We start from the raw sequence: 27997 nt of genomic DNA, 5'->3' as shown, positions 1-27997 counted from the left end.
TCCATCATCCACCTCACTACAAAAAACTCAATTTAATTTCTTTTTATGGTTGAGTAATATTACATTGTATATATGTGCCACATCTTCTTTTTCCAGTCATCTGTCGATGGACACTTAGGTGGCTTCCACGTCCTGGCTATTGTAAATAGAGCTGCAATGAACATTGTGGTACATGACTTTTTTGAATTATGGTTTTCTCAGGGTATATGCCCAATAGTGGGATTGCTGGGTCATATGGTAGTTCTATTTGTAGTTTTCTAAGGAACCTCCATACTGTTCTCCATAGTGACTGTATCAATCTACATTCCCACAAACAGTGCAGGAGGGTTCCCTTTTCTCCACACCCTCTCCAGCATCTGCTGTTTGTAGATTTTCTGATGATGTGCATCCTAACTGGTGTGAGGTGATACCTCATTGTAGTTTTGATTTGCATTTCTCTAATAATTAGTGATGTTGAGCATCCTTTCATGTGTTTGTTGGCAATCTGTATATCTTCTTTGGAGAAATGTCTATTTAGGTCTTCTGCCCATGTTTGGATTGGGTTGTTTGTTTTTTTGATATTGAGCTGCAAGAGCTGCTTGTATAATTTTGGACATTAATCCTTTGTCAGTTGCTTCATTGGCAAATATTTTCTCCCATTCTGAGGGTTGTCTTTTCATCTTGTTTATTTTTGTTTTTATTTCCATTTCTCTAGGAGGTGGGTCAAAAAGGACCTTGCTGGGATTTATGTCATAGAGTGTTCTGCCTATGTTTTCCTCGAAGAGTTTTATAGTGTCTGGCCTTACATTTAGGTCTTAAATCCATTTTGAGTTTATTTTTGTGTATGGTGTTAGGGAGTGTTCTAATTGCATTCTTTTACATGTAGCTGTGCAGTTTCCCCAGCACCACTTATTGAAGAGGCTGTTTTTTTTCCATTGTATATTCTTGCCTCCTTTATCAAAAATAAGGTGACCATATGTGCGTGGGTTTACTTCTGGGCTTTCTATCCTGTTCCATTGATCTATATTTCTGTTTTTGTGCCAGTACCATACTGTCTTGATTACTGTAGCTTTGTAGTATACTCTGAAGTCAGGGAGTCTGATTCCTACAGTTCCATTTTTCTTACTCAAGATTGCTTTGGCTATTCGGGGTCTTTTGTGTTTCCATACAAATTGTGAAGTTTTTGGTTCTAGTTCTCTGAAATATGCCATTGGTAGTTTGACAGGGATTGCATTGAATCTGTGGATTGCTTTGGGTAATATAGTCATTTTCACAATGTTGATCCTTCCAATCCAAGAACATGGTATATCTCTCCATCTGTTTGTATCATCTTTAATTTCTTTCATCAATGTCTTATAGTTTTCTGCATACAGGCCTTTTGTCTCATTAGGTAGGTTTATTCCTAGGTATTTTATTCTTTTGTTGCAGTGGTAAATGGGAGTGTTTCCTTAATTTCTCTTTCAGATTTTTCATCATTAGTGTATAGGAATGCAAGAGAGTACTTGCATTAATTTTGTATCCTGCTACTTTACCAAATTCATTGATTAGCTCTAGTATTTTTCTGGTAGCGTCTTTAGGATTCTCTATGTATAGTATCATGTCATCTGCAAACAGTGACAGTTTTACTTCTCCTTTTCCGATTTGGATTTCTTTTATTTCTTTTTGTTCTCTGATTGCTATGGCCAAAACTTCCAAAACTATGTTGAATAATAGTGGTGAGAGTGGGCAACCTTGTCTTGTTCCTGATCTTAGTGGAAATGGTTTCAGTTTTTCACCATTGAGAATGATGTTTCCTGTGGGTTTGTCATGTATGGCCTTTATTATGTGGAGGTGAGTTCCCTCTATGCCTTTTCTGGAGGGTTTTTATCATAAGTGGGTGTTGAATTTTGTCGAAAGCTTTTTCTGCATCTATTGAGATGATCATATGGTTTTTATCCTTCAATTTGTTAATATGGTGTATCACATTGATTGATTTGCATATACTGAAGAATCCTTGCATTCGTGGGAGAAACCCCACTTGATCATGGTGTATGATATTTTTAATGTGTTGTTGGATTCTGTTTGCTAGTATTTTGTTGAGGATTTTTGCATCTATGTTCATCAGAGATATTGGCCTGTAGTTTTCTTTTTTTTGTGACATCTTTGTCTGGTTTTGGTATCAGGGTGATGGTGGCCTTGTAGAATGAGTTTGGGAGTGTTCCTCTCTCTGCTATATTTTGAAGAGTTTGAGAAGGATAGGTGTTAGCTCTTCTCTAAATGTTTGATAGAATTCGCCTGTGAAGCCATCTGGTCCTGGGCTTTTGTTTGCTGGAAGATTTTTAATCACAGTTTCATTTTCAGTGCTTGTGATTGGTCTGTTCATATTTTCTATTTCTTCCTAGTTCAGTCTTGGAAGCTTGTGCTTTTCTAAGAATTTGTCCATTTTCTTCCAGGTTTGCCATTTTATTGGCATATAGTTGCTTGTAGTAATCTCTCATGATCCTTTGTATTTCTGCAGTGTCATTTGTTACTTCTCCTTATTCATTTCTAATCCTGTTGATTTGAGTTTTTTCTTTTTCTTCATGAGTCTGGCTAATGGTTTATCAATTTTGTTTATCTTCTCAAAGAACCAGCTTTTAGTTTTATTGATCTTTGCTATTGTGTCCTTCATTTCTTTTTCAAGTATTTCTGATCTCATTTTTATGAGCAATCAGACAAGAAAAAGAAATGAAAGACATCTAAATTGAGGGGAAAAAGTAAAACTCTCACTATTTGCAGATAACATGATACTTTATACAGAAAACCCTAAATTCTCTACCCCAAAACTATTAGAACTAATAAATGAATTCAGCAAAGTTGCAGGATATAAGATTAATATACAAAAATCTGTTGCTTTTCTATATACGAATAATGAACTATCAGAAAGAGAAAGTTAAAAAAAAGTCCCATTTAAAATCATATCAAAAAGAATAAAATGCCTAGGAAGAATCTTTTTTAAAAAAATTAATTAATTTATTTTTGGCTGCATTGGGTCTTCATTGCTGCGCATGGGCTTTCTCTAGTTGTGATTCGCAGGGGCTACTCTTTGTTGCGGTGCGCGGGCTTCTCATTGTGGTGGCTTCTCTTTTCTGGAGCATGGGCTCTAGGCACGCAGGCTTCAGTAGTTGTGGCACGCAGGCTCAATAGTTGTGGCTCTTGGGCGCTAGAGCACAGGCTCAGTAGTTGTGGCACACAGGCTTAGTTGTTCCGCGGCATGTGGGATCTTCCCAGACCGGGGCTGAAACCCATGTACCCTGCATTGGCAGGTGGATTCTTAACCACTGTGCCACCAGGGAAGTCCCACCTAGCAAGAAACTTAATCAAGGAGGTGAAAGACCTTTATGCTGAAAACTATAGAACACTGACGAAGGAAATTGAAAATGATACAAAGAAATGGAAAGATATTCCATGCTCTTGGATTGGAAGAATTGATATTGTTAAAATAGCCATACTAACCAAAGCAACAGACTTAATGCAATCCTTATCAAAACACCCATGACGTATTTCACAGAACTAGAAAAAATAACACCAAAATTCATGTGGAACCAAGGAAAAGACCCTGAATTGCCAAAGCAATCATGAAATAAAAGAACAAAGCTGGAGGTATCATGCTCCCTGTCTTCAAACTACTCTACAAAGCTACAGTAATCAAAAACAGCAAAGTACTGGCACAAAAACAGACACAAAGATCAATGGAACAGAACAGAAGGCCCATAAATAAGCTCACACACCTATGGTCAATTAATCTATGATAAACAGGCAAGACTATAAAAATGGAGAAAAGATAGTCTCTTCAATAAGCGGTGCTGGGAAAACTGGAAAGTTATACGTAAAACAATGCAATTAGAACATTTCCTCACACCCTATAAAAGAAAACTCAAATGGATTAAAGGCCTTAATGTAAGACCTGTAACCATGAAACTCCTAGAAGAGAACAAAGGCAGAATATTCCTTGACATAAATGACATAAATCGTAGCAATATTTTTTGGGATCTGTCTGTAAAAGCAAACGAAATAAAAGGAAAAATAAACAAATGGGACCTAATTAAACTTAAAAGCTTTTGCACAGCAAAGGAAACCACAGACAAAATGAAAAGACAACCTACGGACTGGGAGAAAATATTTTCAAATGATGCAGCTGACAAGGGCTTAATTTCCAAAATATACAAACAGCTCATACAACTCAATAACAAAAAAAAAGAGAAATAACCCAATCAAAAAATATGCAGACGATCTAAAGAGACATTTCTTCAGAGAAGACATACAGATGGCCAACAAACACGTGAAAAGATGCTCAACATCACTAATTATTAGAGAAATGTAAATCACATCACTAATTATTAGAGAAATGCAAATCAAAACCACAATGAGGTATCACCTCACATATATCAGAATGGCTATCATCAAAAAGTCTACAAATAACAAACGTTAGTGAGGATGTGGAGAAAAGGGAACCCTTGTGCATTTAGGTGGGAGTGTAAATCAATGCAGCCACTATGGAAAACAGTATTGAGGTTCCTCAAAAAACTAAAAGTAGAACTACCATATGACCCAGCAATTCCACTCCTGGGTATATATCCAGAAAATATGAAAACACTGATTCAAAAAGATACATGCACCCAATGTTCATAGAAGCACTATTTACAGTAGTAAAGATATGGAAGCAACTCATGCATCCATCAACAGAAGAATGGATAAAGAAGATGTGGTATATATACACAATGGAATATTACTCGGCCATAAAAAAAGAATGAAATTCTGCCATTTGTAGCAATGTGAATAGACCTAGAGAATATTCTGCTTAGTGAAATAAATCAGAGAAAGAAAAATACTGTATGATATCACTTATATGTGGAACTAAAAAATAATACAAATGATGGTATACAGCAAAACAGGAACAGACTCGCTGATATAGAAAACAAATTAGTGGTTACCAGTGGGGAGAGGGAAGCAGGGAGGGGCACACTAAGGGTACGGGATTAAGAGAAACAAACTACTATATATAAAATCCTTAGGGACTTCCCTGGTGGCGCAGTGGTTAAGAATCCGCCTGCCAATGCAGGGGACATGGGTTCGAGCCCTAGTTCGGGAAGATCCCACATGCCACGGAACAACTAAGCCAGTGTGACACAACTACTGAGCCTGCGCTCTAGAGCCCGCAAGCCACAACTACGGAAGCCTGCATGCCTAGAGCCCGTGCTCTGCAACAAGAGAAGCCACACTATGAGAAGCCCGCGCACCACAATGAAGAGTAGCCCCTGTTCGCCGCAACTAGAGAAAGCCTGCACACATCAATGGAGAACCAATGCAGCCAAAAAAATATATAAATAAATAAAAATAAAATAAAATACATAAGCAACAAGAATATATTCTATAACATAGGGAATTATAGCCATTATCTTGTAATAACCTTTAATGGAGTATAAACTATAAAAATACTGAATCTCTATGCTGTACACTTGTAACTAATATAATATTGTAAATCAACTATACTTCAATTAAAAAAGAGAAATAGGACTTCCCCCATGGCACAGTGGTTAAGAATCCGCCTGCCAATGCAGGGGACACGGGTTTGAGCCCTGGTATGGGAAGATCCCACATGCCATGGAGCAACAAAGCCTGTGTGCCACAACTACTGAGCCTGCACTCTAGAGCCCATGAGCCACAACTACTGAGCCCACGTGCCACAACTACTGAAGCCTGCACACCTAGAGCCCATGCTCCGCATGGCTCTGAACTACTACTGAAGCCTGCGCACCTAGAGCCCATGCTTCGCAACAAGAGAGGCTACCGCAGTGAGAAGCCCACGCACCACAACAAAGAGTAGCCTCCTCTCACCGCAACTAGAGAAGAAGCCCATGCACAGCAAGGAAGACCCAATGCAGCCAAAAAAAAAAAATTAATTAATAAAAATAAAGAAATAAAGAAATAATAAAAAACATTTTATGTATTCCTAGTGCTGAATTCTATGTAGCTGTTAAAAATGAAACAGATATGTAGACATAAACAAGAAAATAATCCAATGATTTGATATTGCATAAAAAACGCAAGATGCTGAAAAATAAGTAGGATCCCATTTTTGTTCAACATTTTGCTTATGTAGTTGTACATACATAGAAAACTTGAATATTCAGAAAGCTGTCAACAATGGTTACCTCTCAGAGAGTGGCAATGAGGATAGTAGGGATGGGGTATACTTTATCTTTTCACATATGTATAAGCCTCATTGTCTTACAACAATAATTTGTTAATTTCTAAGTAAATAATAAACATTCAGTTTTGGAAAAAGGCAATGCGAACAATGTAAATACATAGACTTGGTGGCTATAGAAAAGCTACTTTATACGTCAGTTTAAACATTTTGAATATTTTTTATGTTTATAAGTTTGTGACTTCTGGGTTCACAGTGGAAAAACAGTATGAGATGCCTTTTCCAAATTGAAATGACTAAAAGGAATACTCTAAAATAAAGGAAACTAACGATGAGATAAACATTGATACTACATCTCAACGCTTCTCTGTTTATATGTCTTTTGCTCTATGTTATGGGAGGTTTCCTTTCACATTACTAATTCAGTCAGTGTCATGTCATTTAATCAATTCTATCGAATTTTCTGTTTTGAGTGTCATGCTTTTTAACCTTTAAGAATTCTTTCCTGTATACAGCAGAAACTAACACACCATTGTAAAGCAATTATACTCCAATAAAGATGTTAAAAAAAAAAAAAAGAATTCTTTCCTGCTCTGATTTCTCCTTTGCATGAAAGCTTCTCTCAGTGCATTTAAAAAGTCAAACTACAGTTTGTTTTTTTAAAAATTTTTATTGGGGTATAGTTGCTAACACAATATTGTGTTAGTTTCTACTGTACAGCAAAGTGAATCAGCTGTATGTATACATATATCCCCTCTTTTTTGTATTTCCTTCCCATTTAGGCCACCACAGAGCACTGAGTAGAGTTCCCTGTGCTATACAGTAGGTTCTCATTAGTTATCTATTTTATACAGAGTATCAGTAGTGTATATATGTCAATCCCAATCTCCCAATTCATCCCATCCACTTCCCCTTCCCCCTTGGTATCCATATGCTTGTTTGTTCTCTATATCTGTGTCTCTATTTCTGCTTTGTAAATAAGATTGTCTATACCAATTTTTTCAGATTCTACACATATGTGTTAATATATGATATTTGTTTTTCTCTTTCTGACTTACTTCACTCTGTATGACAGTCTCTAGGTCCATCCACATCTCTACAAATGACCCAATTTCATTCCTTTTTATGGCTGAGTAATATTGCATTGTATATATGTACCACATCTTCTTTATCTGTTCCTCTGCTGATGGACATTTAGGTTGCTTCAAACTACAGTTTTAAAAGTTTGTGTTTCTTGTATCATTTATTTCCTCTGGGGTCAGTAATTCTTTTTTCTTGTTTTATTCTTTCATATTCATTTTGCTGATTTTCCTCATATTATGGTGATCTTTGAGTATTACGGTTTATAAATGAAGAACAAAGTTGTCTGTGATGAGTGGTCATCATTAATTTCTTGTACCTCTGTGTCATATGTTTATCCAGCAGGATCTCCCCACCAATGAACTGGCTGACTACTACCTCTGATTAGTGGAAAAGGCATGCCATAAGGGCTTATGGTCCATGAACAGGCAGCAATAGATAAAGAAAGGAATATTTTCACAGTGTTGAAGGGCACTTGTGTACGTGAGAAGACCTTAGTATATTTTATAGAGAATCTCCTACTAGATATGAAAGGTAGTTATGGTTTTAGTGTAGGGACAAATCCCTTATTGAAGTGTCTGTATAGGAAGAAGAGGTTGCCTTAAGTTATCATGTCTCCTTAGTCTTCACCAATCTGTGACAGTTTCTCAATCTTTCCTTGTTTTCCCATGATCTTGATACTTCAGAATACTGATTAGTTATCTTATAGAACATCTCTCAATTTGACATTGTCTGAAGTTTTCTCATGATTAGACTGAGATCATACATTTTTGCCAAGGTGATGCTAAACTCAAGAGCATACAGTGAGAGTGTATCATATCAGCAGGTACCCAAAGTCAAAATGTCCCAATACTTTTTAAAAAAATATTATTTATTTATTTAATTTTGGCTGCATCAGGTCTCAGTTGCAGCATGTGGGATCTGCGTTGAGGCATGTGGGATCTTTCGTTGCAGCACGCAGGCTTCTCTCTAGTTGTGGCGTGTGGGTTTTCTCTTCTCTAGTTGTGGCATGCAGGCTCCAGGGTGCGTGGGCTCTGTAGTTGTGGCACGCGGGTTCCAGAGTGCGTGGGGTCTGTAGTTTGTGGCACACAGGCTCTCTAGTTGAGGCACGCAAACTCAGTAGTTGTGGTGCATGGGCTTAGTTGCTCTGCAGCTTGTGGGATCTTAGTTCCCTGACCAGGGATTGAACCTGAGTTCCCTGCATTGGAAGGCGGATTCTTTACCACTGGGCCACCAGGGAAGTTCCCCAATACTTTTAATAACTTTGAAAACTTATTAAGATGGTGTCTGCCAGGATTCCCCATAGTAAAGTTATGATTTTTAGCTTTGTAATTAATTCATATCTTGAAGGGAATATACTTTGAGATGGGATAAAATAAGCAAGGAAAGGATAAACAGTCTCTTTCTTGGCATACTTTGATCCAGCAATTTTAGCATCCATGGATGATTACTGCCTGCAGTAATTATTTCTGTAGTATTTGCTATGGTGATTTTCTGTTTCCATTATTCTTTCTGCATTACTTATTGAGATTTTACTAAAACAAAAAGCTATCCTTTTATCCCAATTTATTTAACTTTTTAAATATCAGTGTAGTATCATGGATATTTATTTAATGCTATGGGTTATAACTCATTACTTGTATTATATATCCTAGCCACATGGGGTTTTTAAAATTACTTTTTATGGTTGATTTTGAATATGATTATGTATTGCTGAGAAAACAATCTGAATGATATCACATTTTTGACATCTATTGAGATTTTCTTTGTGACAAAGCATGTGGATTTTTGTAAATATTCTTTGCATGCATGACATAATGAACATTCTTTTTTGTTTCTGAAGTTTTTTCATTGTGAACTATAAAACATGTAAAAGTGCACCAAATATAATTATATGTTTAGTGAGTTATTATAAAGCAGACCCCTGTGTTACCACTATCCAGGTGAAAAAATAAAATCGTGCTAGTGACAGAAAAATATCCCAAGTGCTATGTTCCAATCATGTCTTCCCTGCTCACATGCTCACCCCCACCTGAAGAAAACCAATGCCTTGATTTTTAGGTTCTCCAGTTACCTGCTTTTCCTAATAAAAATACCATCTAAGTATGCATTACTAAAAACTATACTTTAGTGAAACAAGATATATTATGGAAACACGATTAGTCAATTAACATCACACAAAGTAAACTTCAAAACAAGGAGTATTGCCAGGGACAAAGAAAAATATTTTCATAATGATAAAACATTCAATTCACTAGGAATGCATTGCAGTACTAAAAGTGTATGCATCAAAAAAATAAAACTTCAAAGTACATGAAACAAAAATGACAGAAATAAAGAAATAAAAGTACCTACTGAAAACTGAAGATTTTAACACTCCTTCCTCAGTAATTGATGGAACAAGATGACTGAAAATCAGAAAAGATATAGATGAGAACAGCTACCAACTGGACCTACTAGAATGATGCATCTAACAATGGCAGAATATAATTTTTTTCCAGATACATATGGAACATGTGTGTTATCTCATTGGGTTTTAATTTCCATTTTCATAACTAATGAGCATAAACACACTTTCATATCTTTACTGGATACTTGGCTATTGTTGTAGATGCTTTTGGGGCTCTGCCCAATAAAGGCTCTGACTTTAGGGAATCCTACCTAGGACAGTTGCTACCAGGACTGATAATTAGAAGCATGGTCTAGGAAAGGTCCTAGAGTCTGGCAGGTTGCAGTAGTGCAAATATTAAGACTTTCACTTTTGGTAAATGGGGTGTGATACAGGTGGAAGGAAATGTACCAGCCTGTGTAATTTCTCTGGCATTTCAGATCAATGATGGAGAAAGTTAAGTATTAGGACTGTGGAACTGGGTGATTATTGCTGAGCACCACTGATTTATTGAAAAAGAGAATGACAGACTTAGGTCAACTGAGCACAAATTGAAAGGAGAAATAAAAATCAGAGGGCAAGCATGATTTATGATTAGGAATGTGACTTAATTATGAGTGGCAGAGCCAAAGAGAAGGTTGATTTCTCATCCCAGACAAATTTTCTATGCCAAAGTCAGGACCCTGATAGAGAAGTGGAACCCTGAGCCTTGGGCTGGGGATATTAGGATTGATGCAGTTAAGAATTTGGAACACTCAGATTACCCTAAATCCTTTGGGCCTGTGGAAGGGACCCACTTCTACCTGTTAGGGGATGAGACTGCACCTTCCTTGATGACCACGCAGAGGGTTCAAATGAGGCAAGTGGCTTATAATGGTTTCCTTTCTCAGAACTTGACTTCACTTCACCTCCTGGGCACCAGAGTGATAGTAGTGTTAATTCTCAGCATGGCCCCACTGTGGGAATCTTGAGCCTGCAAAGGGAGAAGAGAGATTGAATGCCAACAGAGACTGTAGCACCTGGCTAATAAGTACTGTAGGAACTTATAGACTATTCCAGGGAGTAGATTCTGAGGCCACTGGACCAGGGAAGTGGAATACAAAGCTGTTTTTAATGGGGTAACTTTTCTATGACTCAGACTTAATGCTTTGATAAGGGCCCTAACACTCAGTTTTTAATACACTGATGGGGTAGTTCTTGGAAACCTGAAGAGTGGTAGCCCACATTAAACAAAGTAGAGATATGACAAGTGGTTATATAAATTATTCAGGAAGTAATAAAAACCGCAGAGAAGTGGGTATCTTGGAGTGGACATGTTATATAAGACCAGACCCCTGCTTACTATGTACCCTGGAAGGATCTGGAAGATGACTCACTTAACCAGCATCATTGAGTAACTTAGTAGTGACTGTCCTCTGTAGGTGGGGACTTTGAAGGTGATGTGTTGCAGAAATGAAATCTCTTCTATAAATGTGAATAATATGTTCCAGAAATAGCAGAGATTATCTGGCAACAATAATTCAATTTTCTCTCTTCTGTTATCATATTAAATATATCTTTAGCATGTCATTTTATTTTTTAGGGTTTATAGTATACAACTTTAACTTATCATAGCCTACCTTCATGTAATGTTATGCCACTTCACATATAAGAACCTTTTATCATAATTCTTTCATTTCTCCATTTTCTTCGGTAGCTTTTGTGCTACTGTGTTCTGGATTTTACTGTTACGTGTTATAAAAACAGTATCTTGTTACTACTTTTGCCTTAAATATCAATTGCTTTTAAATACATTTAAGTTTAAAAAAATTTACCAACATGATTACCATTTCGAAGGATCTTCTTCATGTGGTATAATTTTCCATTTGTCTGAAAAATTTCCTTTAATTTTATTTTTCCTGTAGTGCATGCCTGCTAATGAGGCATTATTTCAGCTTTTGTATATCTGAAAAAGTTTGTATTTCACTTTTGCTTTTGGAAGATATTTATGTTGTTTATAGAATTTCAGTGTAACTTTTTTTTTCTTTCAATACTTTAAAGATATTACTCCACTGTCTTCTGGCTTGCATTAATTTCAACAAGAAATCTGCTGTCATTTTAATCTTTGTTCCTCTGTACATAATGTATCTTCTTTTCTCTAGCTACTCTTAAAATGTTCTACTTTTTACTGATTTTAAGCAATTTGATTATGATCTGCCTTAGTGTAGTTTTCTTCATGTTTCTTGTGCTTGGAGTTCATTGAGATAGTTGGAGCCATTGGCTTATAATTTTCACCAAATTTAGAAAATTTTCAGCTAGTTCTTTGAATATAGTTTTTGTCCCCCTTCTATCTGTCCTTCAAGGGCTTCAGTTACACATATATCAGGCCACATGAAGTTGTCCCACAACTCGCTGTTGCTCTGTCCATTATTTTTGTGTTACTTTTCTTTCTGTGTGTCATTTTGGATAATTTCTATTTATATGTCTTGAAGTTGACTAATCCTTTCTTCTGAAATATTTAATCTGTCAATCCCTTCCTGACACGGTATTCTTCGTCTCAGACATGGTAGTTTTAGTCTCTACAAGTTCAATTAGAGTATTTTTTATTTTGTCTTTCATATCCACATTTAATATGTTCCTGATGTCTTCTAAGTTCTTGAATATATGGAATTCAGTTGTGGTGGCTGTTTTGTTTGTTTGTTTGCTTGTTCGTTTTTTTAAGTTTTGGCTGCATTGGGTCTTCATTGCTGTGCGTGGGCTTTCTCTAGTTGTGTTGAGCGGGGGCTACTCCTCGCTGCGGTACACGGGCCTCCCAATGTGGTGGCCTCTCCTGTTGCAGAGCATGGGCTCTAGGCGCACGGGTTGCAGTAGTTGTAGCCCGTGGGCTCAGTAGTTGTGGCTCGTGGGCTCCAGAGCGCAGGTTCAGCAGCTGTGGTGCTCAGGCCTAGCTACTCCGTGGCATGTGGGATCCTCCCAGAACAGGGCTCGAACCCGTGTCCCCTACACTGGCAGGTGGACTCCTAACCACTGTGCCACGAGGGAAGCCCGTGGTGGCTGTTTTAATGCCTTCATCTACTAATTCTATCTTCTGTGTCATTTTTGTTTGACTTAGATTAATTTATCTCATTATGGGTTGCAAATATTTGTCCATAGCTTATTTTTTCACTTATTTGACATTGTCATTCCAATAGCAAAAGTTTTCAACTTTTCTAAAGTCCAACTTATCTTTTTCATTTATGGTCCAGGTTTCTTTCCCTGCTATAAAATCTTCCCCCTCTATAAAATCTTTTGCCTAGCCCAATGTTACAAATATTTATTTTATACTTTCTTCAAAAACTTTTACAGTATTAGATTTTTATTTTGTTTCAATACCCATTTAAAATTAACGTTTGTATTATATAAAGCATGGGTAAAGGTATTTATTTATTTGGTTCCAGCATCATGTATTGAGAAGGCTATTGTCTCTCCACTGGATTATCTTTGACCCTTTTTCAAAAAGTTGTGTCTATTTCTGGGTTTTCTCTTCTCCTCAACTAATCTTTATGTCCATCCTTACCTCATTATCACACTGTTTTGATTACTGTGGCTCATTTTTTTCTACATCCATTAAATTGATGATTTAACAAATCTGGTGATATGGTAAGTCAAACTGATTTTAGAATGTTGACCCAACCTTTCATTTTTGGAATAAACCTGACTTGGTCATGCATTCTTTTTTCATATTATTCACCTCAATTTGCTAACATTTTGTTAAAGATTTTTGTGCTTATGCTTATGAGAGTTATTGGTCTGTAGTTCTCTGCTCTTATATTGTATTTGTCTGGTCTTGGCATCAGAGTAATGTTGACTTCATAAAATCAGTTGGAAAGGGTTCCTTCCTTTTCTATTTCCTAAAAGAGGTTGTTTAGGACTGACATTATTTCTTCCTTAAATGTTGGAAGAACTTGCCAGTCAAACCATCTGGGCTGTGTTTTCTTTATAGGAAGGTATTTTTAGCTACAAATTCAATATCTTTAATAGATCTAAAACTATTCAGGTTATTTCTTCTTGAATTCTGGTAGTCTGTCTTTCAAGGAATTTTTCTATTTCAATTAGGTTATCAAATTTATTTACAAAGTTTTAATTTATTTATCCCTTATTATCCATTTACTATCTGTCAGATCTGTAGTGATGTCCCCTCTTCTATTCTAGGTCTTGATAATCTGTGTCTTCACACTTTTTTTCTTACTCAGTCTGGCTATATGTTAATCAATTTTTGTATTCTTCATGAAGAATCAGCTTTTGGGTATGTTGATTTTCCCTATTTTTCTCAGTTTCATTGGTTTATGTTCTTATCTTTATTATTTCCTTCCTTCCTCTTGTTTTGGGCCTAATTTGTTTCCTTAAGACACTTAGATTATCAGTTCAAAACTTTTTTGGTTTCTAAAATAAGGCATTAAAGCTTATTTCTCTGTAAGTACTTCTTTAGCTGCAGCTTACAAATTCTGTAATGTGCTTTCATTGTCATTCAATTCCAAATTTTCTTAATTTCCTTGTGACTGCCTCTGTGACTCATGTGTTTAATTTCCCCAAATTTGGGTTTTTCCAGACATCTTTCTGCTATTGATTTTTAGTTTAGTTTGTTTGTGGTCAGAAAATATATTTTCCTTGACTTCAATAATTTTAATTTTTTCTAAACGAACCAGAAAGTGGTCTATGTTTGCCAATGTTCCAAGTAAACTTGAAAAAAAATTGTATTTTGCTCTTATTAGGTGGAGTGTTCTTATTTTTGTTTTCTTAAATGGCTACTAACTTTTTGAAAATAAAACTTCACAAAAAGAAGAAATATGTCACATAAGGTTGGATTCAGAAATCTCATGGTTCAACGCATAAGTTGATTTTGAAAAATCTAAAAATTATTTTATAAAAAGTATTATAATGGTAAGTAGTTCTCAGTATGAACTTAATGATGTATATGTACATACAATTAATAATGACATAAGAGACCAAGCATCAGAAAATAGGCACAAATAATGAATAAGTTACCTCTTACTCACATGCTTACCTCCTGATCTGTTCCTAGTATGATCCAATGACCCATAATCTATACTCTAACCACACTGGTTTTATTTTAGTTCTTCCAAGCAACCATGATCTTTCCTTGTCTCAGGATTTACTGAACATATTCTTTGCATGGAGAATACTTTCTCCCTTTTTTCGTCTAACTTCTCTTCAACTTTCAGAAGTGATCTTGAATTCACTTTCTTCAGGAAGCCTTTCCTGACATGCTCCCCAAAGTTTAGATCCTCCTGGTATACATTCTCATGGCAACCGGTACCTCTCTTTCACACACCTTGCTATGACTGAAACGAAAAATATAAGGCCAGATTAGTCAGGTTATCAAAGATGTTATAACTTCTCAAAAGGTACAGAATCATCTTCTCAAAAAAGTTACCAAAATGAGACATGGAGTGACCAACTAAGCTGACTTAACTAAAATGTAGTCTTTATTGAATAGAATTTCTATTTTGAAGACTTTTATGAAAGCAGAATTATGCCATCAGAAGAATAATGAATGTATCAGTCTTCCATATTACATATCTAATACGTCCAAGAGACTATAACTTATAAAATGTGTACACAGCAGGGCACACACAAAACCAACCAAAATGAAATATCCCATTTCTCTGCCTACACAGATCCAGACAAATGGATAAAGTGTCTGTTTCTCTAAGACATTCCTTGCTGTAGAAAGGAAAATCCATATACAAATGGCACGTTTGGCTCAAATAACTTTTCTTTTCCAAATTGAATCTAAAAATTAATGTTTTAGAGTCTAATACTTTCTTGTAAACTTTTAGGCAAAGAATTTGGGTGAAGGGAGTGAAAGGAAAATCTTCATCTTTCATAAACATTTGGAACCTTAATTTCTTTTAAACAGCATTTAATATTACTAGGGAACACTTGTAGGAAAATATATAGAGCTTTCCTGGCAATGGAGTTGGAAGAGCTGCCTTCCCCATGTCTCTCAGGCTCACTTGGTAAATTGTGTGCAACACTTCTAGACAGACACTGGCACTCATAAATTATACAGCTCATCTGCATCTTCCAGTCATGAGACATTATGCAAAGTGACATGATTTGCATAATGGATTCCTTTTGTCGCTTCACTTGCCGCACGCTTTTAAAAAACAAAATGAAATAAAATGAAAGCACGAAAAGGTGAAAGCATCAAGTTTCCAGCCTTGCATGTCTCCTTCCCAACTACAGTATCAATTGCTTTCATTTTCTACAGGGGGTTGGGGTGAAGGGGACAGAAAACAAAAATCTACACTTAGAAACAAAAAAGCAAGCAGCTTTCATATGAATTTCGTTTTTAATTACAATGTACGTAATTTCTTAGTGGAATTCTTCATCATAAATAACGAATCTGAGTCATGAGGAACAGCAACAAAACAAAACACTGATAGAGAGAAAGGAACTTTATGGAACTTTCTCCTTAAAAAAAAAAAATCTTCTCCTTTGCCTGTGATATTTAGGGAAGAGGTAGCCTTCCTCCTTATGACTTAAAAAAAAAAAAGCACCAGGTATTTGCTTATTATTGGAAAAAAGCATATTATGGATGAAATAAATAGTCTGGGGGAGGGTCTATTCCCCCCATAAGAACTTCTGAAGGGTTTTCCTGTTTTGAAAGACGAATGAAGAAGAAGATAGAGTTGTGCTTTGATTATTTAAGAAAATATAGAATGGATATATACTGTAAGGATGAGGCAGCACCACGTCGACTTCTATCGGCTCTACTCCAATAAGCAGGCAACGTTCCTCAGCAGTTGCTAGTCTTGCTGCGGGCTTTCCCGGCCCCCCTGCACCAGTGCGAAAAGCAGAGTGTGCCAAGAGGCTGGCGTCTGTACCCTGTGGGAAAAGTTAACTGTAATTCTTCGGCTTTTAAAATCAATTAACCCGTGTGTTAATTAACGTCAAGTCGACGGGAGGAGGAGGAGGAGAAGGGGAGGGAGGGAGGAAAGAAAAAAGCTGCAAGGGCGGATGGCAGAAGAGTTGGCACAGTGCCATCCATTCAGGGGCAACGCCACAGTTTCGTGTGATAGGAGCAGCGGGTATATGTTACGGGGGCCCTGTACGCGGGCCAGACAGTGCGGTAAAGCCAAGGGAGATAATCCAGACCCCCAGGAGCGAACAGCAAGCAGCAACCGAAGGCGCAAGTGCCAGGATTACAGCCTAGGCTGGCTCCAACTATGAGCCCTTCCTCGGATCCAGGGACTCGGCTACTTGGGGTTTGGGGGTCTTCCACACCAAAGAGGCACAAAGCTGACTTTAATCACTTTTTTCCTTTAAACTTGATTCTGCCGCATTGGAGCCAGCACAGCGAATGCTTTCACACCCAGCAAGACAAAGGCCGTCATCTCCGCCATGACACTGTTCCGTTCCAAGCAGAGGCCGGGATCCTGGAATCCTTGAAAAATCAGAAAGAAACAAGGAAAACATACAACAAATACAGCAACAAACAAAAAAATTAACAACCACAAAAATTGTGTGCCCATTTGCCCATGCCAGGGGTGATCTGGGCATCTGTTGCAGCAGAAGGCACTTCTGTTGGGCTTTTTTTTTTTTTTTTTTTTTGGGTGGGGGCAAGCTGTTGGCTTGTTTGCTATTCAACTTCGTTTATAATTAACTTAAAAAAAACACCATTCAGCCTAGTCAACAAGAAACAAAGAGAAAAAGCAGACATCGGAAGAGAAATGCCATAGGAAGCGGCATGAATGCATGCCACAGCCGGTGCCACTTGCCATTCGGAAAACCTCAGGGAAAGATGCCAATTCTACAGCTTGGAAGAAGGCAGAAAAGGGAGCAGAGAGGTCTACAAACAGAAATCATAAGGAAAGAATACCGCTTCTACAATCCTGGATTGCAATTGCATGCAGCTTCTGCTGGGAGGAGAGAGGGAATATTCAAATGGAGATATAGATGGGTATAAATTAAAGGATAGGCACTTATCGATTGCATATAGACACGTGTGTAAGGTTGTATGTGTATATAAATACACATTTTCAGGCAATTTAAACGTTTAGATATGTATATATTTTTGTGTTGTAGGTATGGGTATGTATATTGGTGTATATGTTTATGCATATACACACATATGTGGGATGTATGCATGTGTGAGAAAAAGGAGAGGAAGGCAGAGAAAGAGAGAAGGAAATGTGTGTATGTGCATGTATGTGTGTGCATACATCCCACTTTTTGACCCAGGTATACACAGAAAGCAAAATAAAAATCATACTCCAGCAGCAGGCAGGCAGTCAGAGATTTATCTACATTCACTGCTATCACCAGGGAGATGAATGGGGCCGATCTGAAGCCCTTTTACAAGATCCACTATGGGAGTGAAGGAGGAGGAGGGATGCCACACAGACATGCACAAACTTGAAGGCAGAGGGATTTGGAAGGTGCTACTTAGGAAACCCTGGTGGCATAACGCAGGGGAGAAGAAGGGGAAAGAGGCTTGTCTTTCTCTATGTTTTAGGTGGTTGTTTTTTAAAAAAATCTGAAAAAGGGTTTCTGGAAACGACTGGTACTTACGTTGTCTGCGTTGCTGTGGATCCTGAAAGGTGTTCTGTTGGCACCGGGCGCTGAGCCAGGGGCAGGTGCTGGAAACAAAAGGGAGAGACAAAAAAATAAATAAATAAAGTCATTCAATGGGAATATTAATTGCTGCTCTTGTGGATTTTACAAAACACACTAACTGTTTTTTCTTTCTTTTTTTAAAAAAATGTGGATTGGCGCGTGTCCCTTTCGCATGGAATATACAAGTAGTATGGGATTTACAGCCCAGAATGGGACTCAGGATTAACCGTGCTGGCATTTTTTGGGCATATTCTTCCTTTTAATGAATGAGCTTTCGCTGTTAATGAGGAATAATCGTTTGGCTAATGAGCTTTGAAACATTAAGAGAAAAGAGGTTTTTTCCCGTTAATCGCTGTGGTGCGACTGCATGGATGGATTACAAAAGACAGCAATAGGAACGCAGTACAAAGGGGGGGAACCTCTCCTGGAGTGGGAGAAGCACCGAGATGGGTGATGTGTCCCTGCGTCTTTCCTTCCTTCTCTCTCTTTCACTCTCTGCCAACTGCTATGGGTTTCCATAACTCCGCAATCAAAGTGGATGGTCGGGAAGGATTATTACAAAGAGTGAAGCCTCCGCTGCTAATGTCTCCAGTGTTTAATCATCATACAGTAGAATGGTTTTATGCATATTTCATTTGCATATCATTAAACTGTGTTAGCGAGTGGCATTCAGAGCCAGGAGAAGTACAAAGTTGGGGAGAGAGGGAAGAAAAAAAGGTCCCTATGATGCTTATCTTCAAACGGGGAACTTGTTCCATGATCTGTCTTCTACTTTTGCTAAAATCATTATGACTTGGAAACCTTTGAAGTTGGATACAACCTTGGATTCTTCTAATTCCTGCAGAGCGGTATATTTTTAAAAACAGCAGAAATGTTCCTGCACTAGACAATTAAAGGAATATAAACTCCAGTGGGTTGAAACTAGTAGCTCTTTGGGGAATGCAGTGGCAGAGGCTTCTACAAATATCAACACTTAAAAAAAAATAATAAAGAGCATCATATTAAAGCAAAGAAAACGAAGACTCCAATATTAACATGTGGATTATATTTGTCTCTTTTGGGGGGTAATGAACTAAACAGAATGAAGAAGCCATCGGTAATTTATCCCTTCATTAATGAACAGTCACCTTTTGTGCATGTTTGTTTTTGTCCTTTCTTTTTGAAGAGGGATGTTGTCACTTTTGAAGTGATTAGTCAATTATTCTGTAGCTCTGATTTTTTCCCCTGCACCCGACAGGAAAGAAAGGTGGTGGTTAGGGAATATGCGTGTGTTGGGGGGATTTGTGGGGAGAGAAGGAATACAGTGAGTTCTTTGTAGATCCAATACATGCACAACATATTAATTGGGAGCTTTTAAAGCTCCCTCAATAGGCTATTTCATTCCTGGTAAAACAGCAGCTGGTTAGCCACTGTTGGTGACTCTTCAAATATCACTTTAAGTATTTTTATTCTGTCGCTGTTGTTATTGTTGCTTTGTTTTGTTTTTCCTCAGTCAAGATGAGAATATAATGTCACCCCTTCTTTATCGAGTGTCTTCTCTCCTCCATCTTTTTCACTTCCAATTACCAAACTGTAAAACAATGTTGCTTAATATTGAATTCTGGTGCACAGTCTAACTGGCACAAGTTGATTTGGAAATGAGATGCTGTTTTATATTCAAATTATCCCCGCTCCTCCCTTATCCTCTAAAGCTTTGTCTCTGCTATGAATATTCAGATGAGGCATGATGTGATTACACTGTACAATTACTCCTATCCATGGTGGTGGCAGGGGCTGCTGGGGAGGCAGAGAGCCAGACAGCCTCCAAGCCAATACAGAGTTTGTTTTCGGTATTTTTCCTATCTCCTTAGCGCTGCAGCACATGCAGATGTCGCTGTTGTTCTTTATAAAGCTCTAATGATATGCAAAAGCATAACTACTCGGTTTGGATGCAAAGCATCAACGAAATATTATGGATGTCTTTAAGAAGGGGAGAGAAAATCCTGACTGAAGGAATGTCCACATAAATTATTTTTATTTAAATCAATTCAAAGGATGGGGTGAGAGCAAGTCAGAAGGAGTCACATGGAAAACATGCATAATATTAATATGCATAAAGAGTTTGCACCGTGGAGAAGCTCCTCACTACAGCTCATGGGACAAACTGGTTCATTAGGAGATAGCTCAGAGCGACTACAGCATTTTGCTATTTCAATTTTTTCCTTATTTTAAATGAAGAGTCAGACAGATGTGTTTTCTTTGCATGGCAGAATCGAGATGGATCCAATCTGTGAAATTTGTTGCCCAAATAGTATTTTAATGGAAACTGGAACTAAACAAGGGCATGGATATGGAAGGGAGGGGAGAAGAGAGAATATACGAAGAGGAGTATATTCAGAGCCACAGCATAATATTTTGTAGTACAGGAGGTTTTCAGAAACCATCTTTGCTTCTTCATTAGTCTCAGATGGGGCTCTCATTACAGGGAGCTATCAGGGTTTGCCAAGATGAGCACAGAGACAGGCCCTTCTAGGTCTGAGGCTGAGGAAAGCAGCGGCAACTTGGTGCCTGCCCCCCGCAGCTGTCTACAGCTCGGAAGCCAAAAGCACAGCTACTCCTAATTCGGGGATGCAGTAGAGTGCCTCCTGGTCCAGGTATTTGTGACAGAGGGAATTCTTGGTGCTATCATAGTATATGTTGCTAAAGAGCAGGTGGAATCATCTGGGTGCTTAAGCAGGCCTGATAATGTTGGTGCTGTTTAATTCTCAGGGTAAAGATTACTGTGGTTTTCTAACATTTTCAGGATGTGAAAATTACCAGTGTGGATTAATGCATGTTTATGATGAATAGAGATGAACAAATAGTGAATGAACCTATTGGGTGGATTCAGAACTGATATAATATTTGGAATATTACTAATGGCCTCAAAGAATTCATAAAGAAAAACAAAGCAAGAAGCAGCAGTCAGAAAAAAAGAGATTTCATTACTTCCCTTAGTCAGGTGGACATAGTTCAAATTACTTTAATAATTCAGGTTAAGACAACTTTATACCTCTGTTTAAATTACCTAGAGACAGAGACAGTTTCGCTCTGGTTTGTATACCAGCACAGATTTCTATCTGATGGCATAATGTTGACCTGAAACTGTTCTCTGTTTATATACGAGCATGTAAGCATGTTCTAAATTCTGTTGCTCTTCCCCCAAACTTCCATTTATGAGTGTCCTTTATAACACACACACACACCCTCAATTATTACATGCTTCTTAACTGGTACAGTGTACCAAACTACAGAGTACAATGAATTAATGTGGAGAATGGCTATTTAATCTGAATCAGGCCTGTAACTTCTTATCTTTTCTATCTCTGTTGACAGAATTATGGGTATTAAATATTGAAACAATGCATGTAAAGAATTTAGCACATATTTCCATATAATAAGCACTAATAATGTTAGATTTTATTGTTGCTATATTATTATTATTTCAGTGTATTGGTTAGTATTAGAGAGGAATAAGGTAAAGGAAATAACATTCAGTCTTTACTGCTACTACTAAAGAGCAATGCAGGTAAAAGATTTAGTGAGAAAGCATTAAATAGGTATCTATGGTAGATAGATTATGAATTATCAATAATCAAAAGTCAAACTACAGCTCATATTAATGCAGGTCATGATATACCTATGAAAGTGTTCCTTTAAAAATGTATGTGTAATTCTGAAATGATGATCATGTTGCATAATATCTAAGTCTAATAAGAGAGTCCTATCCTGTTTGCGGTGGAGGGCTATGGGAACTAAGAGGAGAGCTGTAGAACTGAGAGGTGCTCATTATTTACCAAATTGATAGGGCAATGCCAACTTTCAGTCTTTTTTATTTAAAAAAATTTTTTAGCATATATATTTTTAAATTAATTAATTAATTTTATTTTTGGCCGCATTGGGTGTTCATTGCTGCGTGCGGGCTTTCTCTAGTTGCGGCGAGCGGGGGCTACTCTTCGTCGCGGTGCGTGGGCTTCTCATTGCAGTGGCTTCTCTTGTTGCGGAGCACAGGCTCTAGGCGCGCCAGCTTCAGTAGTTGTGGCATGCAGGCTAGTGTGGCTCGCGGGCTCTAGGGCGCAGGCTCAGTCGTTGTGGCACACGGGATTAGTTGCTCCACGGCATATGGGATCTTCCCGGACCAGGGCTTGAACCCGTGTACCCTGCATTGGCAGGTGGATTCTTAACCACTGAGCCACCAGGGAAGTCCCTCAGTCTTTTTTTAAAAAAAGATATTTTTGAATAGGTAAAACATTAACTATTTTTAAGCATTGATAATTTAATGTAGAAAGCAAAAAGTCTCCCTCCTGCTCCTCTTCTGGCCATGATTTTCTAACCTCACCCCCAAATTGGTAATCAGTTACTGGTTTCTCGTTTATCCTTCCAGATATTGATATATTATACTCAGATATGTTTTCCCTCCCATTTTTTTACACAAATGGTAGTTTTTAAAAGGAATCCTTATAATTTTCTGCAAATGCAATGAATTCATCTGTAAATAGATAGCTTAAGTCTTCATTTCCAGTAACCATGTCCACTAACATTTGTCTTTAACTTGGTAAGGACATCTAGCACAATGTTGAATAGAAGTGGTGAGTGGTGAAAGTGAACATTCTTGCCTTGCTTCCAATCTTAAGAGACATCATTGCCTTGTTCCTCAATTTAGGAGAGAAAGAATTCAGTCTTTCATCATTAAGAAAGATGCCCTTTATCAAGTGGAAGAGGGATCCTTCTATTCCCAGTTGCTAAGAATTTTTTTTAAATGGTTGTTAAATTTTGTCAAATGCCTTTTCTGCCTCTATTGAAATAAGTAACAGTTCAAAGTTGTTATCATGGTGAATTACAATGACTGATCTTCATTGTGTTAAACCAACCTTGCAATCCTTAAAAACCCCACTTGCTCATGATGTATTTATTTTTTTATATATTGCAATATTTTACCTGCTAATATTTTGTTAAGGGTTTTTGAACTCATGTTCATGAGAGAGAATGTTCTATAATTCTCTTTTCTTTAAATGACTTTGGTATTGTTATCAGGGTCTTCATGGCTTTAAGGACTGAGTTGGAGAGTGTCCCCTGCCTCTATACTCTGAAGAAGTTTGTGTAAGATTGTCACTGTTTTGTCCTTAAACATTGGATACAATACACCAGTGAAGCTATAGGCCTAAAAACTGTGGGCAGTTTTTCAATTATAAATTCAATATTTAAGAAAATGATCTAGGAGTATTCAAATTTTTAATTTCTTCTGTCAATTTTAGTACGCTGTGTTTTTCAAGGAATTTGTCCATTTCATCTTAGTTATCGAATTGATTGGAACAAAGTTGTTCAATATCTTGTTATTATTCTACTTTTTGTCTGTCAAAACTTTAGTAATGTCCCCTCTTTCATTTGTGATATTAGTGATTTGTGTTTTCTTTTTTCTTGATCGTTCTTTTAAAAATCAATTTTATTAATCTTTTGAAGAATCACCTTCTATATGTTGATCTTCTTTTGATTTCTACTCTTAATTTTATAATTTCCTTTCTTTTACTTACTTTGGGTTTGATTTGCTTCTCTTTTTCTAGGTTCACAAGGTCGAATCTTAGATAATTAATTTTACACTTTTCTTCTTTTCTAATATAGATGTGTAGATCTATACATCTCCCTCTAAGGACTGCTTTAGTTGTATCCCATATACTTTCATAGGATGTGTATTCATTATCATTTATTTGTGATTTGTGATTTCTTCTTGGACATGTATTATTTAGAAGTGTGTTGTTTAATTTCCAAACATTCAGTTATTTTTCTGGGTATCTTATTACTATGAATTCCTAATTTAATACCACTGTATTCAGGGAATATATTCTGTGTAATTTCAACTCAAGATTTGTTTTATGGCCCAACATACGGTCTATTTCTTTGAAATGCTATGTGCACTTGAGAAAAATGAATATTCTGCTGCTGTTGATTTCCTCTATTATACAGTTAATTTCTATCTAGTTCATTTCTGTCCTTATTATTTTCTTCCTTCTATTTTCTTTAGGTTTCCTTTTTTATTCTATTTCTAATTTCTTGATAAGGTATTATATCACTGATTTTTAGCCTCTTTTTCTTTTTAAACATTCATTTAAAGGCTATACATTTTCCTCTAAGTATAGCTTTAGATATAACCCCTACCTTTTCATATGTCATATATTCATTATTATTTGATTCAAAATATTTTCTAATTTCCTCTTTGCAACATAGTTTTTTAGAAGTATATGGCTTAAGTTCCACACCTTTGGGGATTCACAAAACTTTTAGTTATCTTAGTGTTATTGATTTTTAGCTTCTTGTTAGTGCTTTCCATATCTCTGTGGTCATAGTCTACTCTGAATGATTTAACTCTGACTATTTTTGAGAGTTGTATTATGGTCAATTTTTTTTTGACTTAATACCATTTATTCGGGTCCCTGATTCTTGTCATATGTTTAGGAAATTGTTGAGATCCCTTCTCAGACAACCTACCAGATAGTTCCAATTTGATGTACATGATTGCATAGCACTAACTCCCTGGGATGGCCAGGCATAGAAAGGACAGTTATCTTTTTCCTTCTCAAGGTGTCTGAAATGTCTTTTTCTTCCCCACGGGGAAAGCACCTTCTCATGGCTTTGTCTGCCTTCGCTGTATGCTGGTTCCTCAGGTTCCAAGGGAGACTGTGGTGAGTGCACTGAGGCACGAGGACTAGGCTCTTATGTGTTGCCCTGAAGCAACAACACAGCACTTCTTTGAGCTGAAGAAATATAAATAAAATAAAAATACACAGTCCAAAGGGATATTATGGTCAATTTTGGTAAATGTCCACTTGAAAAGAATGAATCCTGCCATTGTTAGGTGCAGTGTTCTACGTATAACTAAGTTATGTTGGATAATTATGTTGTTTAGTTCATCTATATTCTTACTAATTTTTTTGTCTGCTTGTATACTCGTTTTATTTGTTACCACAAGCGAGGTGTGTTAAAAGTGTGTTAAAGTCTTACACCATGATGTGAATTTGTGTACATATTTTTTAGTTTTGTCAATTTTTGCTTTATCTATTTTGTGGCTATGTTATTAAGTGGATACAAATTAAGAAATTATATTGTGTTGGATTGACTCTTTAAAAATTATTCCATATACATCTTTATCTCTTGCCTTAAAATCTATTTTGTCTAATGTTAATACAGTTGTTCTAGTCATATTTTGGTATAGGTGGATTATTTTTTATCTTGTTATTTCAACTTTATCTGTTTTTAGTTAGACTTTATCTTTTATCCAGTCTTACAATTTTGACTTTTAACTGGAGAATTGAGTCAATTGATATTTAAAGTGGTTACTTATACATTTAAAATTATATACATATTACCTTATTGTTTCCTATTTTACCTGATTTATGTTGTTTCATTCCTTTTCTTTTTGCATTCTTTGAGATTAATCAAGTATTTTTGTTATTCCACTTTCTTCTCTATTAGCTTGTTAATAATACATTATTTTACTATTAGGTGTTACCCTAAATATGACAACATGCATCTCTGACTTACTATAATCTATTAATTACAAATTAGTACTTTTACCACTTCCCAGATGATACTAGAGCCTTAGATTCAATTCATTTTGTTTACCCTCTACCACCCTTCATGTTATTGTTAGCATTCGTTTTATTGTTTATATATTTTAAACCTCACAAGATGTTTTCTTTTTTCTTTTCAATGTATAGTTAAGATTCATTCTGACTTACTAACATATGTACCTTGTGCGTTGCTCTTTGTTTTTTCCTCTATTTCCATGTTTTTTTCTGGGGTTGCTTTTCTTCTATCTAAAGAATTCCCTTCCTTTTTTTTTTTTGGTTGTTGTTTGTTTGTTTTTTTAGGTGAGGTGTGCTGATGCTAAGTTCTCTCAGTTTTTGTTTGTCTATAAAGTTGTTTCATCGTGTTTTGAATGATATTTTCACTGACTATTGAATTCCAGATTGGCAATTATTTTCTTTCAGCATATTAAAGCTGTCATTCCATTGGCTTTTGGTCTCCATAATTTCTGTTGAGAAATCAGCTGTTAGTCTTATTATTTCTTCTATAAAATAATGTCTTTCTTTACCTTCTTTTAAGATTTTTGTCCTCAGTTTTCATTTTCAGCAGTCCTATTGATGTGCCTAGGTGTGCTTTTCTTTGTATTTATCCTGCTTGAGGTATCTGTGGCTTGATATCTTTCCACCCTTTTGGAAATTATTAACAGTTGGAATATTATTTTTATTACAATCTCTCTTTGCCTTGTAGGGTTCCAATTACACATATGTTAGATATTTTCAACATGTCTCATGTGTATTTTATGCTGTTCATTTTCCATCCTTTTAGCTCTTCCTGCTTTGGCTTGAATATTTTTTAGTTATCTATCATATAATAATCCTCTCTTCATCTGTTTCCAACCTGTGCTGTTAAATGTATTTATAGATGCCTTAATTTCAGTTATTGCATTTTCAGTTCTAGAATATTCATTTAATTTTTTTTGTGAGTTGCAGTTTTTTTGTTCTTCAAAATATTATCAGTTTGGAGTTTAGGAGTTATTTCTGATACCTCCAATATCTGGTTTACTCTGTGTCGTTTCTACTGTACACTTGTTTTTCTCCCTTTGGTCCTGTTTCTTGATATTCCTGGAAAGTATAGAATGGATGCTAGATATTGTGTGTGAAAATTTTACAGGCTTTGAATGGTCATAGCTTTCTCTGAAGAAAATGTACCCTATCATCTGGGAAGCAGTAGGACAGAAAAAGTACAAATCACCCCAATCCAATAAGAGAGTAAGATAATTTAAAGCTAGACACAGTCTTTGTAAGGCTCTGATTACATCTAGCTCACTTTATCTCCCAGGTCCCATTTCCTCCTGAACTCCAATTTTTGTCTTCCCATCACTGTAAGAATGCTAAAAGCTCCATTTGGCTTTCATCAGCTTTCTGCTCTGCTTCTTAGCCTCTTATCTAGGCAAGGAAAATTGAAAGTCTGAGCTAAGCTCTGATTATAGAAGCTCTCTGAAATAATTCCATCAGAAAAGGAAGTGAAGACATTTGTTCTTTGTAAACCTGTATTTATTCCTAGTGATCAAAATTCCCTTTTCCAAGTGCTTACAAAAATAATTTTTAAATAACCGATTTTAAAATCAACACACTTCTAGAAAATTGGGAAAATTTCCCCTCTTATTCAGGCTTCGAGCACCTCTCCCAATATGTATATTTTCTCAAAAACATCTGTAGTTCTTCAAGCTCAACTGCAAATTCTCATAGTACCTCTGAAAGTAATATATCTGGGATATGAGACCTGAATTCCAACAATTAGTGCTCTCTTTTAATCTTTTTACCTGATCTTGGGCTACACCCCCCAATAACAGATTTATTCTCTTCTTCCTTGTCTGAAAGTCTTTTTACTGACAGAGAAGGTAGAGAAAAAGAATTTAGAGAATAATTAATTCTCTCTCTCTCTCTCCATCTATCCCTCCTGCTCTCTCTTTTAGTAATTTCTTAACAGAAGATAAAAATCCTGCAGCAAGTCTCTCTCTTTTACTTTTTCCTAGGAGCAACTCTCAAATTATCTCCTTTATATGTCCCTCCTTATATCTTTTATACACAATCAATTATCTAAATTTAATCAAACAGATCTCTGTGAAATCACACTGCTCTTTACTTATCCCCCCTCCTTTTTTGCCTGAGAATTTCTTTATTTTATCTACCAGTTGAAGTTCCTACCAATACACTTACTATGTGGCAGGTACAGTGAAA

General features: G+C 36.5%; 1 long non-coding RNA gene across 5 annotated transcripts in view; it reads right to left on the bottom strand.

The window, feature by feature from the left end:
- The window catches only part of LOC309648075, a 314368-nt gene that overhangs the window by 102221 nt on the left and 184150 nt on the right, over positions 1-27997 (bottom strand). The window contains exons 3-4 of one of the 5 annotated variants that reach the window (XR_014256455.1): positions 18174-18241; positions 13-17046 (exon numbers count right to left, since the gene is read on the bottom strand). This is a non-coding gene — a long non-coding RNA (uncharacterized lncRNA). Of the gene's footprint in view, positions 1-12 lie in introns of all 5 variants that reach the window. The other 4 variants (XR_014256456.1, XR_014256457.1, XR_014256458.1 and 1 more) reach the window with 4 other exon arrangements.

This window comes from Balaenoptera physalus, assembly GCF_965194825.1.
Source record: "Balaenoptera physalus genome assembly, chromosome: 19".
Taxonomy (NCBI): Eukaryota; Metazoa; Chordata; class Mammalia; order Artiodactyla; family Balaenopteridae; genus Balaenoptera; species Balaenoptera physalus.
This window is presented reverse-complemented; position numbering and strand designations above follow the sequence as displayed.